Raw genomic sequence first — 11,574 nt, 5'->3', positions numbered from 1 at the left:
ATCAAGGAAGCCTTCAGCACAAAACAGAAAGACCAAGATGAACAAGGAGAAAACAGACATAATTCAGAGGCAGGAGAGAACAACAACACACAACAAAACCTCTAATTCGTATCCAGGAGGCCGAGCTGCATGAACTAATATGAAAAGATGCCTGCCACATATTAAGTAAAAGAGGCAACGTGCAGAAGAGTATATATATTGAATCTAATTGTGTTAAACATATGTACATAGGGTGTCCCCCCAAAATGTATACACACTTAGAATGATTATAAAGTCAGTGTTTATTAACATACAGTTCATTTTCAAAATTTATAAGAATCAACAGAAATGAATAACTATTTCTTGGTCAATGCCCATTTTCAAACTGATGAGCGTCCTGGTCCAGGCCCTGCTGATAATGTGAAGCAATGAAATCGAAAACATCAAGAATCATTTCGTTTGGTATTCGTGTGCCCTCAATTCGTCAACTGTTGCCAGGATAAAAAAATCTACTGTATAAATTTTCTTTGTTCAAAGCTTAGTCTGGCTTCATCCATTATTTCAAATCAGTTGAACCTGAAAAAGAGTGAAAATTAAGTAAATTATCAGCTATTATTTTAATTATTCAAAGTGTGTATACATTTTTATGGGACACTTTAAAGGCACAGTTTGAATAATTATAAAGGCAGTGTTTGTACTTCAACTGTGTTTTCAAACTTCCAGCAGCATTTTGGGATGAATTTCCTTTGTTCAAAGATTAGTCTGGTTGAAAAGAAAGAAACATCAATTGAGCTATCAGCTGTTAAAGTGTGTGTACATGTTTTTGGGACACTATGTATATACAGACTGCACCACGTATTTTTATAATGAAAAATACTAGTAAGATAAAATGTATGAGGCCTCTCACTTTCGTCATTAGCTTTTTTGGGGGAGCAAGAGTCAAGAGAAGCAACAGGGAGCCACAGAAGCAACAAAGTAAAGTTAAAAGACCAGGGAGGGCCTTGGCCAGAGTGGCTCAGTTGGTCATCCTGTGCACTAAAAGGTTGCTGGCTGGATTCCTGGTCAGGGCATATGCCCAGGTTGCTGGTTCCTACCCTGATCAGGGTGCATACCAGGGTGCAACTGATTGATGTTTCTCTCTCACGCTGATGCTTCTCTCTCTCTCTCTCTCTCTCTCTCTCTCAAATCAATAATAAAAAACAACAACGTGAAGAAAAAAAACCAGGGAGGGGGAAGGCCAGAGGCGGGGACTGAAGGGCGAACCAGAAAGAATTGGCAGAGACGGGCAGTGATACATAGCGATTAGTGAGAATGAGGAGATGGAAACGGATTCCAGGATCAGTATGTCCTGAGGTTGACCAACAGTACTTGGGGACCCAACCATACCTGTCCACCTTCCACTGGGAGCTTGTTCAAACCCAGAGCATCATTACCAACACCTGCAGCTCAGCGGGAGCAGTTCCTGTGTTGTCGGCCCGGAGAGGACTTCCAGTGGGGTGCTGGGCTGACAGTAACAGTCACAACTCCCAATCATAATGGTTATCACATAATTGAGACTAATGTCTATCATTTCATAAGTCCTACTATGTTCTAGAAGTATTTGCTCATTTTATCCTCAGACAAGAGCAGAGAAGGTAGGTAACTGGTCTTGGATCACATGGATGTAGTAAGCAGCAGAGCTCAGAATCAAACAGATACCAGATGCTAATCTATGAAAAGACTTAACTACTTATCCCATGGATGATCTTTTCTGCCTGTCATACTTTTTTATATTTTCCCAATTTTCTACAAAGGACATGCACCCTTGATTGGCAGGAGTGGAGAATCAAATTAAAAATTAAACAAACTGCCCTGGCTGGTGTGGCTCAGTTGGTTAGAATGTGGCCTCGTACACCGAAAGGTGGCGGGTACAATTCCCAATCAGGGCACATAACTACCTAGGTTGCAGGTTTGGTCTCCCCTCCCCTCCCTTCCCCTCCCCTCCCCTCCCCTCCCCTCCTCTCTCTCCCTTCCTCTCTCTAAAATTATTGAAAGACATATCCTCAGGTGAGGATTAAAAGGAAAAAAAAATTAAACAAATTAAATTCTGGCCTGGCTGACATGGTTCTGTGGTTGAGCACTGACCTATGTACTAGGAGGTCACGGTTCAATTCCCAGTTAGGGCACATGCCCGGGTTGCAGGCTCAACCCCTAGTGTGGGGTGTGCAGGAGGCAGCCGATCAACGATTCTCTCTCATCACTGATGTTTCTATCTTTCTCTCCCCCTTCCTCTCTGAAATCAATAAAAATATATTTTAAAAAATTATATCCTGGTAAATCCCTATCAGGGGAGCTTCTAGGTGGGAAGTTTCTCCATGCAGCTGAGCATAGGGACTAGCCTGATGCTGGGGGAGGGGTCAGGGACCTGTGCAAAGGTGAGGGCTGGAGGTGGGGGAGACACAGGAACAGAGGAGAAGTAGAAAACGGGGACAGACAGGGAAAGAAAAAGCTCTGAGGACACAGATACAAACACAAGGATGATGGAAGGGAGAAGGGAGAGAGAGAGAAAGGGGCTTTGTCCAGGCTCTGAGTCCGGCCTAATGTCAGATCATGGCCAATGGCTGCTCACAGATGCCTAACTGAGCCCTTCTGCCCTAGGCTGTCCACTGCCTGCTGGCTGGATTCCTTCAGTTCAGAGACAGAAGGGCAGGTACCTGGGAAGGATTAACCTTCTACAGAGCTGCTAGGCACGAGGACAACAGCTAGATTAGATTAAAAAATTTTTTAACCTGCCCAAAGCTCCCTCATCCAGAAAATACAACAGGCCCCCATTCCTCAAACTGAATTAAGGGAGATGAATCTTTGCTCTTCCAAGAAGCCCATCCTGAGTGCTCTGGGGCTGAAGTGGGTAAGAGTGTGCTCATGAACACTGTGTAGAGTTTTGTCATGTTAATGTGAAGCAGGGCAGTGATCCCAGGGGGCCATTTCAGAAGAGGGAGGTGGGTAGGGGGATATTTTCACTCTGTTCCCACCATGCCCAAGCTTCCTGCATATATAAATGAAAACATCAGGGAACCAGGGACATACGGGGAGGAACTGGATTGTCTGGCATCGGGGCAGGAACTTGGGGGCAGCTTTCTCCTAGACAGGGGTGCTCGCAAGGGTCATTGTTCCTGTACTGGAACTTCCCTGGTCACAAAGCTGACTGGCAGCCATATCTGAGTTTCCATCAGCCTGGCTCACACTGTTTGCTCCATCCTGGTGATTCCCCGAGACCCCACCCCATTCAATTTGTAGCCCCACCCAAGCTGTTTGCAACAGTTTTTCCATATGAATGATCTATCCAGGCTCAGGCCTCAGACTTCCTAAAATGTGTCAAACAAGCAGTAGCCGGTGTTGTACTGGGCTGCATATCTGGCACTTCGGCCAGATGGGTCATGCTGTGCTATCTGTTCCTAAAACACACGGACAGGAAGGTACTGAGATCAGGCCAGGCCTTGAGATATGGTCTCATGGCCCCTTCCCAGCACGCAGGCCTTCTTTCTCAGAAGGCCTGGAAGTCTCATTCCAAATTTGGGAGACAAAGGACTGGGAAAAGTATAAATAGAGAGTTTCCTCCATATTGGGGGGCCCAGAATTTGAAAGACACATTTGTCTCTGGGCCTCCACAAAATTTAATAATAAAATCTAACTCTTGCAGTCAGCACTGCAGTTCAGCCTCTGCTCCGGCAGGGTGCTGTAACTATGGTTAGCTGGCCAGCTTAATAAAGGCTCTTAAATTTAAATTCTGAGTTGGTGGTCTATCTCGCTGAGCCAACCCATAACAGTGTGTACCTATCAATAAGAGGCCCAAAACCTGGCACTAGCACCAGCCTGCCTTTCTTTACAGCTGGGGCTCGCCTGGACACTTCCAAGTCAAATACAAGTAGCACCCATTTGAAGATCTCTCGGTAGCTCCAAGACAGTGGCTGACTTTGCACCTCTTGGGAGAACCCAGAGCCAGTGCGCCCAGTGGACAGCTACAGACCATACCAGATTACAACTCTATGCATCCACAAGTGACACACTCAAGGGGCAGACTCAATGAGCACCAAAGCAAGTCCTGCTCCATAGGGGTGTCTCCTGCACAGCAGCTCTTCCGCTGTTGCAGCTGGTCCTCAGAGCCAATTGGGCTGGAGGTCAATTCCTCCCAGTGACACCAACAGCAATCAAGGCTCAACTATAAGACTGTGCACACAGCCCACACAGGGGCCCAACTAGAGTGCCCAGAAGAGGTGACTGAGGAGGCTGAGCTCCTGGGAGACTGACAGGACACTCAATATACAAGGCCACTCTACCAATTCCAGGAGGCATAGCAGCTCTACCTAATACACAGGAACAAACACAGGGAAGCAGTCAAAATGTAGAGACAACGAAACATGTCACAAATGAAAGAACAGAAGAGATCTCCAGAAAAAGAACTAAATGGAATGGAAGCAAACTACTAGATGTAGAGTTTAAAACAATGGTTATAAGGTTGCACAAGGATCTTAATGAGAGTTTCAAGGGACTTAATGAGACTTTTGAGGATCTTGGTGAGAATTTCAAAGATACGAAAAAGGACCAGACAGAAATTAAGCATACACTAACAGAAATAACTTACAGAGAATCAATAGTAGAGGATTCTGAGAATCAAATCAATAATTTGGATATGAGGAAGCAAAAAACACCCAATCAGAAGAGCAAAAAGAAAAAAGAATCCAAAAATATGAAGATTGTGTAAGGAACCTCTGGGACAACTTCAAGGATAACCACATTTGCATTATGGGGATATCAGAAAGAGAAGACAGAACAAGATATTGAAAACCTATTTGAAGAAATAATGACAGAAAACTTCCCCTACCTGGTGAAAGAAATAGACTTACAAGTCCAGGAGCCCAGAGAGTCCCAAACAAGAGGAATCCAAAGAGGCTCACACCAAGACACATCATAATTAAAATGCCAAGGGTTAAGGACAAAGGGAAAATTTTAAAAACAGCATAAGAGCCCTGGCTGGTTTGGCTGAGTGGAGAGAGTGTTGGCCTGCGGACTGAAGGGTCCTGGGTTCAATTCTAGTCAAGAGCACATGCCTGGGTTGCGGGCCCAATATCCAGTAGGGGGCGTGCAGGAGGCAGCCGATCAATGATTCTCTTTCATCATTGATGTTTCTATCTCTCTCTCTTTCCCTTCCCCTCTGAAATCAATAGTAATAATAATAATAATAATAATAATAATAATAATAATAATAATAATAGTAAGCCTAACCTGGCTTCCCAGGTCTCAAGACAGAGGCCTTGGACCCATTTAAAAAAAAAAAAAAAAAAAGCAGCATGAGAAAAGCATTTTGTTACCTACAAGGGAGCGCCCATACGACTGTCAGCTGATTCTCAACAGAAACTTTGCAGGCCAGAGGGGAGTGGCAAGAAATATTCAAAATGATGAAAAGCAAGGACCTACAACCAAGATTACTTTACCCAGCAAAGCTCTCATTTAGAATAGGTCAGATAAAGAGCTTCACCGACAAGAAAAAGCTAAAGGAGTTCACCACCACCAAATCAGGATTACATGAAATGCTGAAGGCTATTCTTTAAGAGGAAGAAGAAAAAAGATAAAAAATATGAACAATATAAAGGCAATACGGCCCGAACCAATATGCTCAATTAATATTTGACAAATGAGGCAAGAACATACAATGGAGTCAAGATAGTCTCTTCAATAAATGGTGTTGGGAAAATTGGACAGATACATGCAAGAAAATAAAACCAGACCACCAACTTACACCATACACAAATATAAACTCAAAATGAATAAAGGACTTAAATGTACGACGGGAAACCCTAAAAATTCTAGAAGAATCCAAAGGCAACAAAATCTCAGACATATGCCGAAGCAATTTCTTCACTGATACAACTCCTAGGGCACTTGAAACTAAAGAGAAAATGAACAAATGGGACTATATCAAAATAAAAGCCTCTGCACAGCAAAAGAAACCATCAACAAAACAACGAGAAAGCCCACTGCGTGGGAAAACATATTTGCCAATGTCATATCTGATAAGGGCCTAATCTCCAAAATTTATAGGGAACTCATACAACTTAACAAAAGGAAGATGAACAATCCAATCAAAAAATGAGCAAAGGACCTAAATAGACACTTTTTAAAAGAGGACATTCAGAAAGCCAAGAGACATATGAAAACATGCTCAAAGTCACTAATCATCCGAGAGATGCAAATCAAAACAACAATGAGGTACCATCTCACACCTGTCAGACTGGCTATCATCAACAAATCAACAAATGACAAGTGCTGGAGAGGATGTGGAGAAAAAGGAACCCTTGTGCACTGCTGGTGGGAATGCAGACTGGTGCAGCCACTATGGAAAACAGTATGGAGTTTCCTCAAAAAACTAAAAATGGAACTCCCACTTGACCCTGTGATCCCACTTCTAAGAATATATTCCAAGAATCGAGAAACACCAATCAGAAAGGCTATATGCACCCCTGTGTTCATAGCAGCACAATTCACCATAGCTAAGATCTGGAAACAGCCTAAGTGCCCATCAGAGGATGAATGGATTAGAAAACTGTGGTACATCTACACGATGGAATACTATGCTGCTCTAAAAAAGAACGAACTCTTACCATTTGCAATGGCATGGATGGAACTGGAGAGCATTATGCTAAGTGAAATAAGCCAGTCAATGAAGGAAAAATACCACATGATCTCACTCATTCATGGGTAATAAAGACCATCATAAACTTATGAACAAAAAAAAATACAGAGGCAGAGCTGCCTCAAACAGATTGTCAAACTGCAGCGGGAAGGCCGGGGAGGCTAGGGGGGCAGAAGTGGGGGTAAGAGATCAACCGAAGGACTTATATGCATGCATATAAGCATAACCAATGGACATAAGACACTGGGGGGTAGGGGAGGCCAGGGGATTGTCAAGGGCAGGGGGAAAAAGGAGACATATGTAATTCTCTTTGTAATACTTTAAGCAATAAAACTAAAAAAAAATAAAAAAATAAAGGCAATAAATATCTATCTATCAATAATTGAATCTAAAAATCAAAATAAACAAACAAGGACTCTAATGAACAAAATAAACTGATGAAAATAGAACCAGAAGCATAAAAACATGGGACTGAGGAATCTCAGAGGGGGGTAGAGAGGGAGGAAGAAATTAACCAAATAACTTATATGCATATATGCATTACCTACAGACACAGACAATAGGGTGGTGACGGCCTGGTGGGGGGCGGGAACCGGGTGGAGGGGGGTCGGGAGGGAGGGAAACATCTGTAATACAATTGTCACCTCCATGGCACTGACTCCAGATCTCTAGTTCCGCATCTTGAACTTTTGTGCCCTTATTGCAGCTCAGACTCATCAAGTCCAGATGGAATTTGTCAGTGCTTTTCTATGTTAATTCATAATAAATAAATAATAATCCATTATCATTATTTCACTTTGGATCTTTCTTCTCCTTCATATCCTATACGCAATACTAATTCTGATTACTGCTTTCTTCAGAACATCTTTGTTCTACTCTTCTTGTCCATTTCCATCTTAGTTTTCAACTTTGTTACTTATCACTTTATTCACTTAACAAGTATTTATTAAATTTGTCTTGTGTGCCAAGCACAGTGCTAGATGGAGGGGGCAACACTAATTCCAAATTCCCCGCCAAAAAAGACAAATTCCAACTTGGTAGGAGGTGTTCACAATTTAGTGGGAAGTGATACACATGTGGCCTTTATATGGCAGTATATGTCTCCCCTCACCTACTCCCTCCTGCATCCCCCTTCTGACTGGCCAGGCCAAGCTGACGGAGCTCCGGGAGCAGTTCCAATCACACAAATTCTTCCCCAGGGCCTACGAGTTCTGATAGTGCCACTACTTTACAATTCTCACATCTTCCTATAGCATGTTACTCGAGCATCATTTTTTGAAGAAGGAAATTTAAAATAAAGCAAGAATTCTCAATTGTTCCCTTGAACATGTTTGCTAGCAGGGTGACACCACTGAGGAAGACAGGACTCTAAAAGCATGATTTGAGAAAGACAATGTAGGGGGCATGCTAACCACCAGTCCTGTAGGTTTTGTAAGCTCCGTACTTGTATTAAATCGGTCTCAGAATGTGGTGTTCTGGAGAGCACGGCTTAGTTCCATATCGGTAAGCCTTCAATACATTATAACACTGTGGAAGGCGTGTACAGACATGGGCCTGTAAACTCCATCATTGCATTTTTATCCCTTATATTAGGGACCATGAGGCAGATGGTTTTTTGCTTAAGCCAGTTTGAGTTTCTGTCATCTGCAACTCAAAGTGCCCACACCAATAAAATAATTAACATTTGCATATTATTTTACAGATTAAAGTACTGCTTTATTCTTACAATAAACAACATAAGGTAGGCACTTCAGTAGTATCCTTTATAAGCAAGAAATGAAATGCAGAGAAACAGCTAAAATGAACCCGTGTTCCTGCCCAGAACTTATGCTCTTGCTATTCCAACTCCCTTCATCTGCACAGAAAGTTTTGAGTGACCTCAATTTTCTGAGTGGGCATGGTTCACCTTCTCTGTACATGATCAGCTACAGTAGTGCAGTTAGGAGTTATGCTTTTAATAATCATTAATTTGAATATTTCCTCTAATTTCTTTAAACCCTTCTAATTTCTAATCCTGAAATGGGCCTGAGCTAAATAGTCATTCTGAGACCCCCGACTTCCCTTTACACAAATAGTCAAAAGCCTCCAGGTAACTGCTAACTTCTCAGCCCAGCACATCTCCCCGCCCCCTTTCCTCCTTCCTTTCCCACTCTGGAGGAATGGGTTGTTTCTTCATCCATTATCATCTCTCTGTACCAAGTGAGGGCACACTGCCAGGTGCTAGGACAACGAAATGAAGCACCCACAGGTCTGACTGATGGAGCTTCTAAATTTCCTTTGTCAGGTCCTTGAAAAAGATGCTTAGAAAAACCACCCCAGGCTGATTGCACAGCTTGCTCTCAACTGTACAATGCTATTGTTGACCATCTCCAGCTCTGAGGTCAGTCTGTGTGTTGTCAGCCAGCATAATGGAATTGCTCTTCACACCAATTTAAATTAACTTGGCAAGTCCGTCTTCATGAGCTGCAGCATTACCACCCTCTCCAAGCCCAAAAGTAGATCCTGTGTAGGTGTAGCCTCCACTTTGGTAAATAACAGAGCTGTGCACTCATTTCAGCTCAGGATGGAAGGCAGCAAACAGTTGTTTTCAAAAGAAGATTTATTCATCATTAAAAAAAAAAAAAAAAAAAAAAAAAAGACCTGGAACAACTTCTCAGATCAAGCTGGTTTAAGTTATAAGAAATAAGCTATTGCACCAAAACAAAAATGTGCCCCCTCTGTTATCCAATGAGGTGTATCTCACCAAAGCAAATAAAGGCAAAAACCCAGTAAGAACTCTGAGCATCACGTGCCCTTCTAATTTTCACCACTCTGTACCCCAAGCATGTCAAACTCGAAGCCCATGGGCCGTATGCGGACCACAATGAATATTTTTTCGGCCCAGTCAATATAATGGTATGTAAGAAACATTTGAATAAAAATTTTGTAACTTAATTTTTACAATATTCTGTTATACATAATTATTAATAATGAACTACAATGTTCGCTGACTGATTTCACACAGGCGCACCATTTCTCTCCACTAATACTAGCAGCGAATATTTTAGCAGCCAATTGCCACGTCATTAGTCTTGGACTGACTTGTTTGGTGTGCACAACAGGAAATATTTTGCTTTTGGAGAACAAGAAAATAGGTTTATTTGCGTTACGCTTATTAAATTGTGCAGTTATTCAGTGTCTGGTAAGTTAATGTTCAAGAAAAAAACATTAATTTTTATTAAAGTGTTCTATTATTTTATGCTAACGATTACTCATTTATTTCAGCCCTTTGTATTTAGCATGTCTCTATTGAAATAAACTCTCGTTTCTATGAACATTGAAGCTTTTTTTTTTGTGGCCCACATAAACTTAAACCTTGTTTATTTGGCCCATATTAGCCTTTGAGTTTGACATGCCTGGAGTACCCCAAAGGGCACAGGACTTAAGGTATGATTCAAAGTGCCTATCTTCCAAGGAGTGACCATGAAAAAGTGTTTTCTCCATCTATTCTTTGTGTTCTCATCTTCTCAAACGTAGAAGCTGAACCTTGAAGGGCAAGGAAACTGGAGTAGACCTCGTAAGAGAAAGAACCAAGAGACCTAAAACCCCAAATGACAGGACTGGTATTTTCAAGGGTAACTTCATGCTCATGGCAAAAGTACTCCCTCCTCTGTTTACACTGGGACACTCAGCCTAAGGAGGGACCTAATCAGGAAAACCAGGATGTGGGGGAGGGAGGGGGGGTACAGGGCTGGCTATGCAGGGGTGGACAGAACTCTTGCCTGCTTTGATGGCCCTGGAGTGGGTGGGCGTGGCAAGGGGGAAGGGGGGGAGATCTGGTCTTGGGGCACCTGAACACACAGGGTTCTAAACCAGTTAGCAAGGGCTTTAGGACCAGTCAATATTTACCTTTGTTTTATCCCAAACTGGAGTTACCATTTGGTCTGTTTGATAAAAACAACTGTCATTAGCCAATATTGGTTTTCCTAGGTCCTGAGTTTTTCCATCCCTGTTAATAGCTTTTGGCTATTTCCTGTGAAAAAGCCAGAAATAAAAGATGTGAAATTCAAGTTATCTTATCATCAGTGACAGTAGCTCCAGAAAGAGAGTTAACAATAAACACTTATTAAACATATTATGTGGCAGGCGCTGAGCCACTTTACACTCTTCCCACAGCACACCCCCAGTCCCTGCTGGGGATAAGTACTCACATTGTTGGGCTTCAGATGAGGGCAGGGGCTTCTCACAAGGGGTCCAGGTCACAGTGTCAGCGTGGATTCATTCCGAGTTCTCAGTGCAGGCTATGGAGTGTGATGTGTAAAAGGAAGATACCACTGTGTTTTCCAGAAAAGCCTGATACTTTTCAGGCTGTTCATGGCCAGGAAAACACGTCCACCCTTTATTAGTTTCTGGTTGAAAATGTTGGTGAATGCAATTGTTTCCAGACCTGGCTGATCATCAGAACTGTGGAGCTTTATAAAAATACTAGTGGCCCGGTGCACAAAATTCGTGCACGTTCAAAGGGAATTAATTGAGGAAATATTTTAGGGTCCGGGGTGCAGGGCAATGGGATTCCTGGTTGGCAGGCCACTGACAGCAAGCTGATCAATGGCCGATTCCGCGAGGAATGGGGCTCCCTCCTCCCTCCTGTCAGGGTCTGGTTTGAAGGCGGCCACGCCCCCAATTGCACGAGACCCAGAGTTCCGCAGTGCTGCAGTGGCCCGGGCCCGCGGACCCTTCTCGCTGCCACACCCCAGTGGCCCGGAGTGCACAGATCCCTTCTGCCGCCATGCCCCAGTGGCCTGGGGCGCACAGACCCTTCTCGCTGCCACGCCCCAGCGGCCTGGGGCCCACTGTTCGGTCGTCCGTCCAGTTGTTTTGGTCGTGACGGACCCTGGCTCTTTATATATTAGGATAGAAGTAGGGCCTCCTCTCAAGGGATGTTT

The 11,574-nt window shown here is 43.2% G+C and overlaps 1 protein-coding gene across 1 annotated transcript in view; it reads right to left on the bottom strand.

Moving 5' to 3' along the window:
• Positions 1-266: 266 nt before the first annotated feature.
• The window catches only part of GTF2F2 (general transcription factor IIF subunit 2), a 157,461-nt gene continuing 146,153 nt past the window's right edge, over positions 267-11,574 (bottom strand). Inside the window, exons 10-12 of the transcript XR_004965697.1 lie at positions 10,840-10,929; positions 10,538-10,661; positions 267-555 (exon numbers count right to left, since the gene is read on the bottom strand). The gene's annotated coding sequence lies outside the window, so the exon portion shown is untranslated. The remainder of the gene's footprint in view (positions 556-10,537; positions 10,662-10,839; positions 10,930-11,574) is intronic.

This window comes from Myotis myotis, unplaced genomic scaffold, assembly GCF_014108235.1.
Source record: "Myotis myotis isolate mMyoMyo1 unplaced genomic scaffold, mMyoMyo1.p scaffold_m19_p_3, whole genome shotgun sequence".
In the NCBI taxonomy this organism is placed as follows: domain Eukaryota; kingdom Metazoa; phylum Chordata; class Mammalia; order Chiroptera; family Vespertilionidae; genus Myotis; species Myotis myotis.
This window is presented reverse-complemented; position numbering and strand designations above follow the sequence as displayed.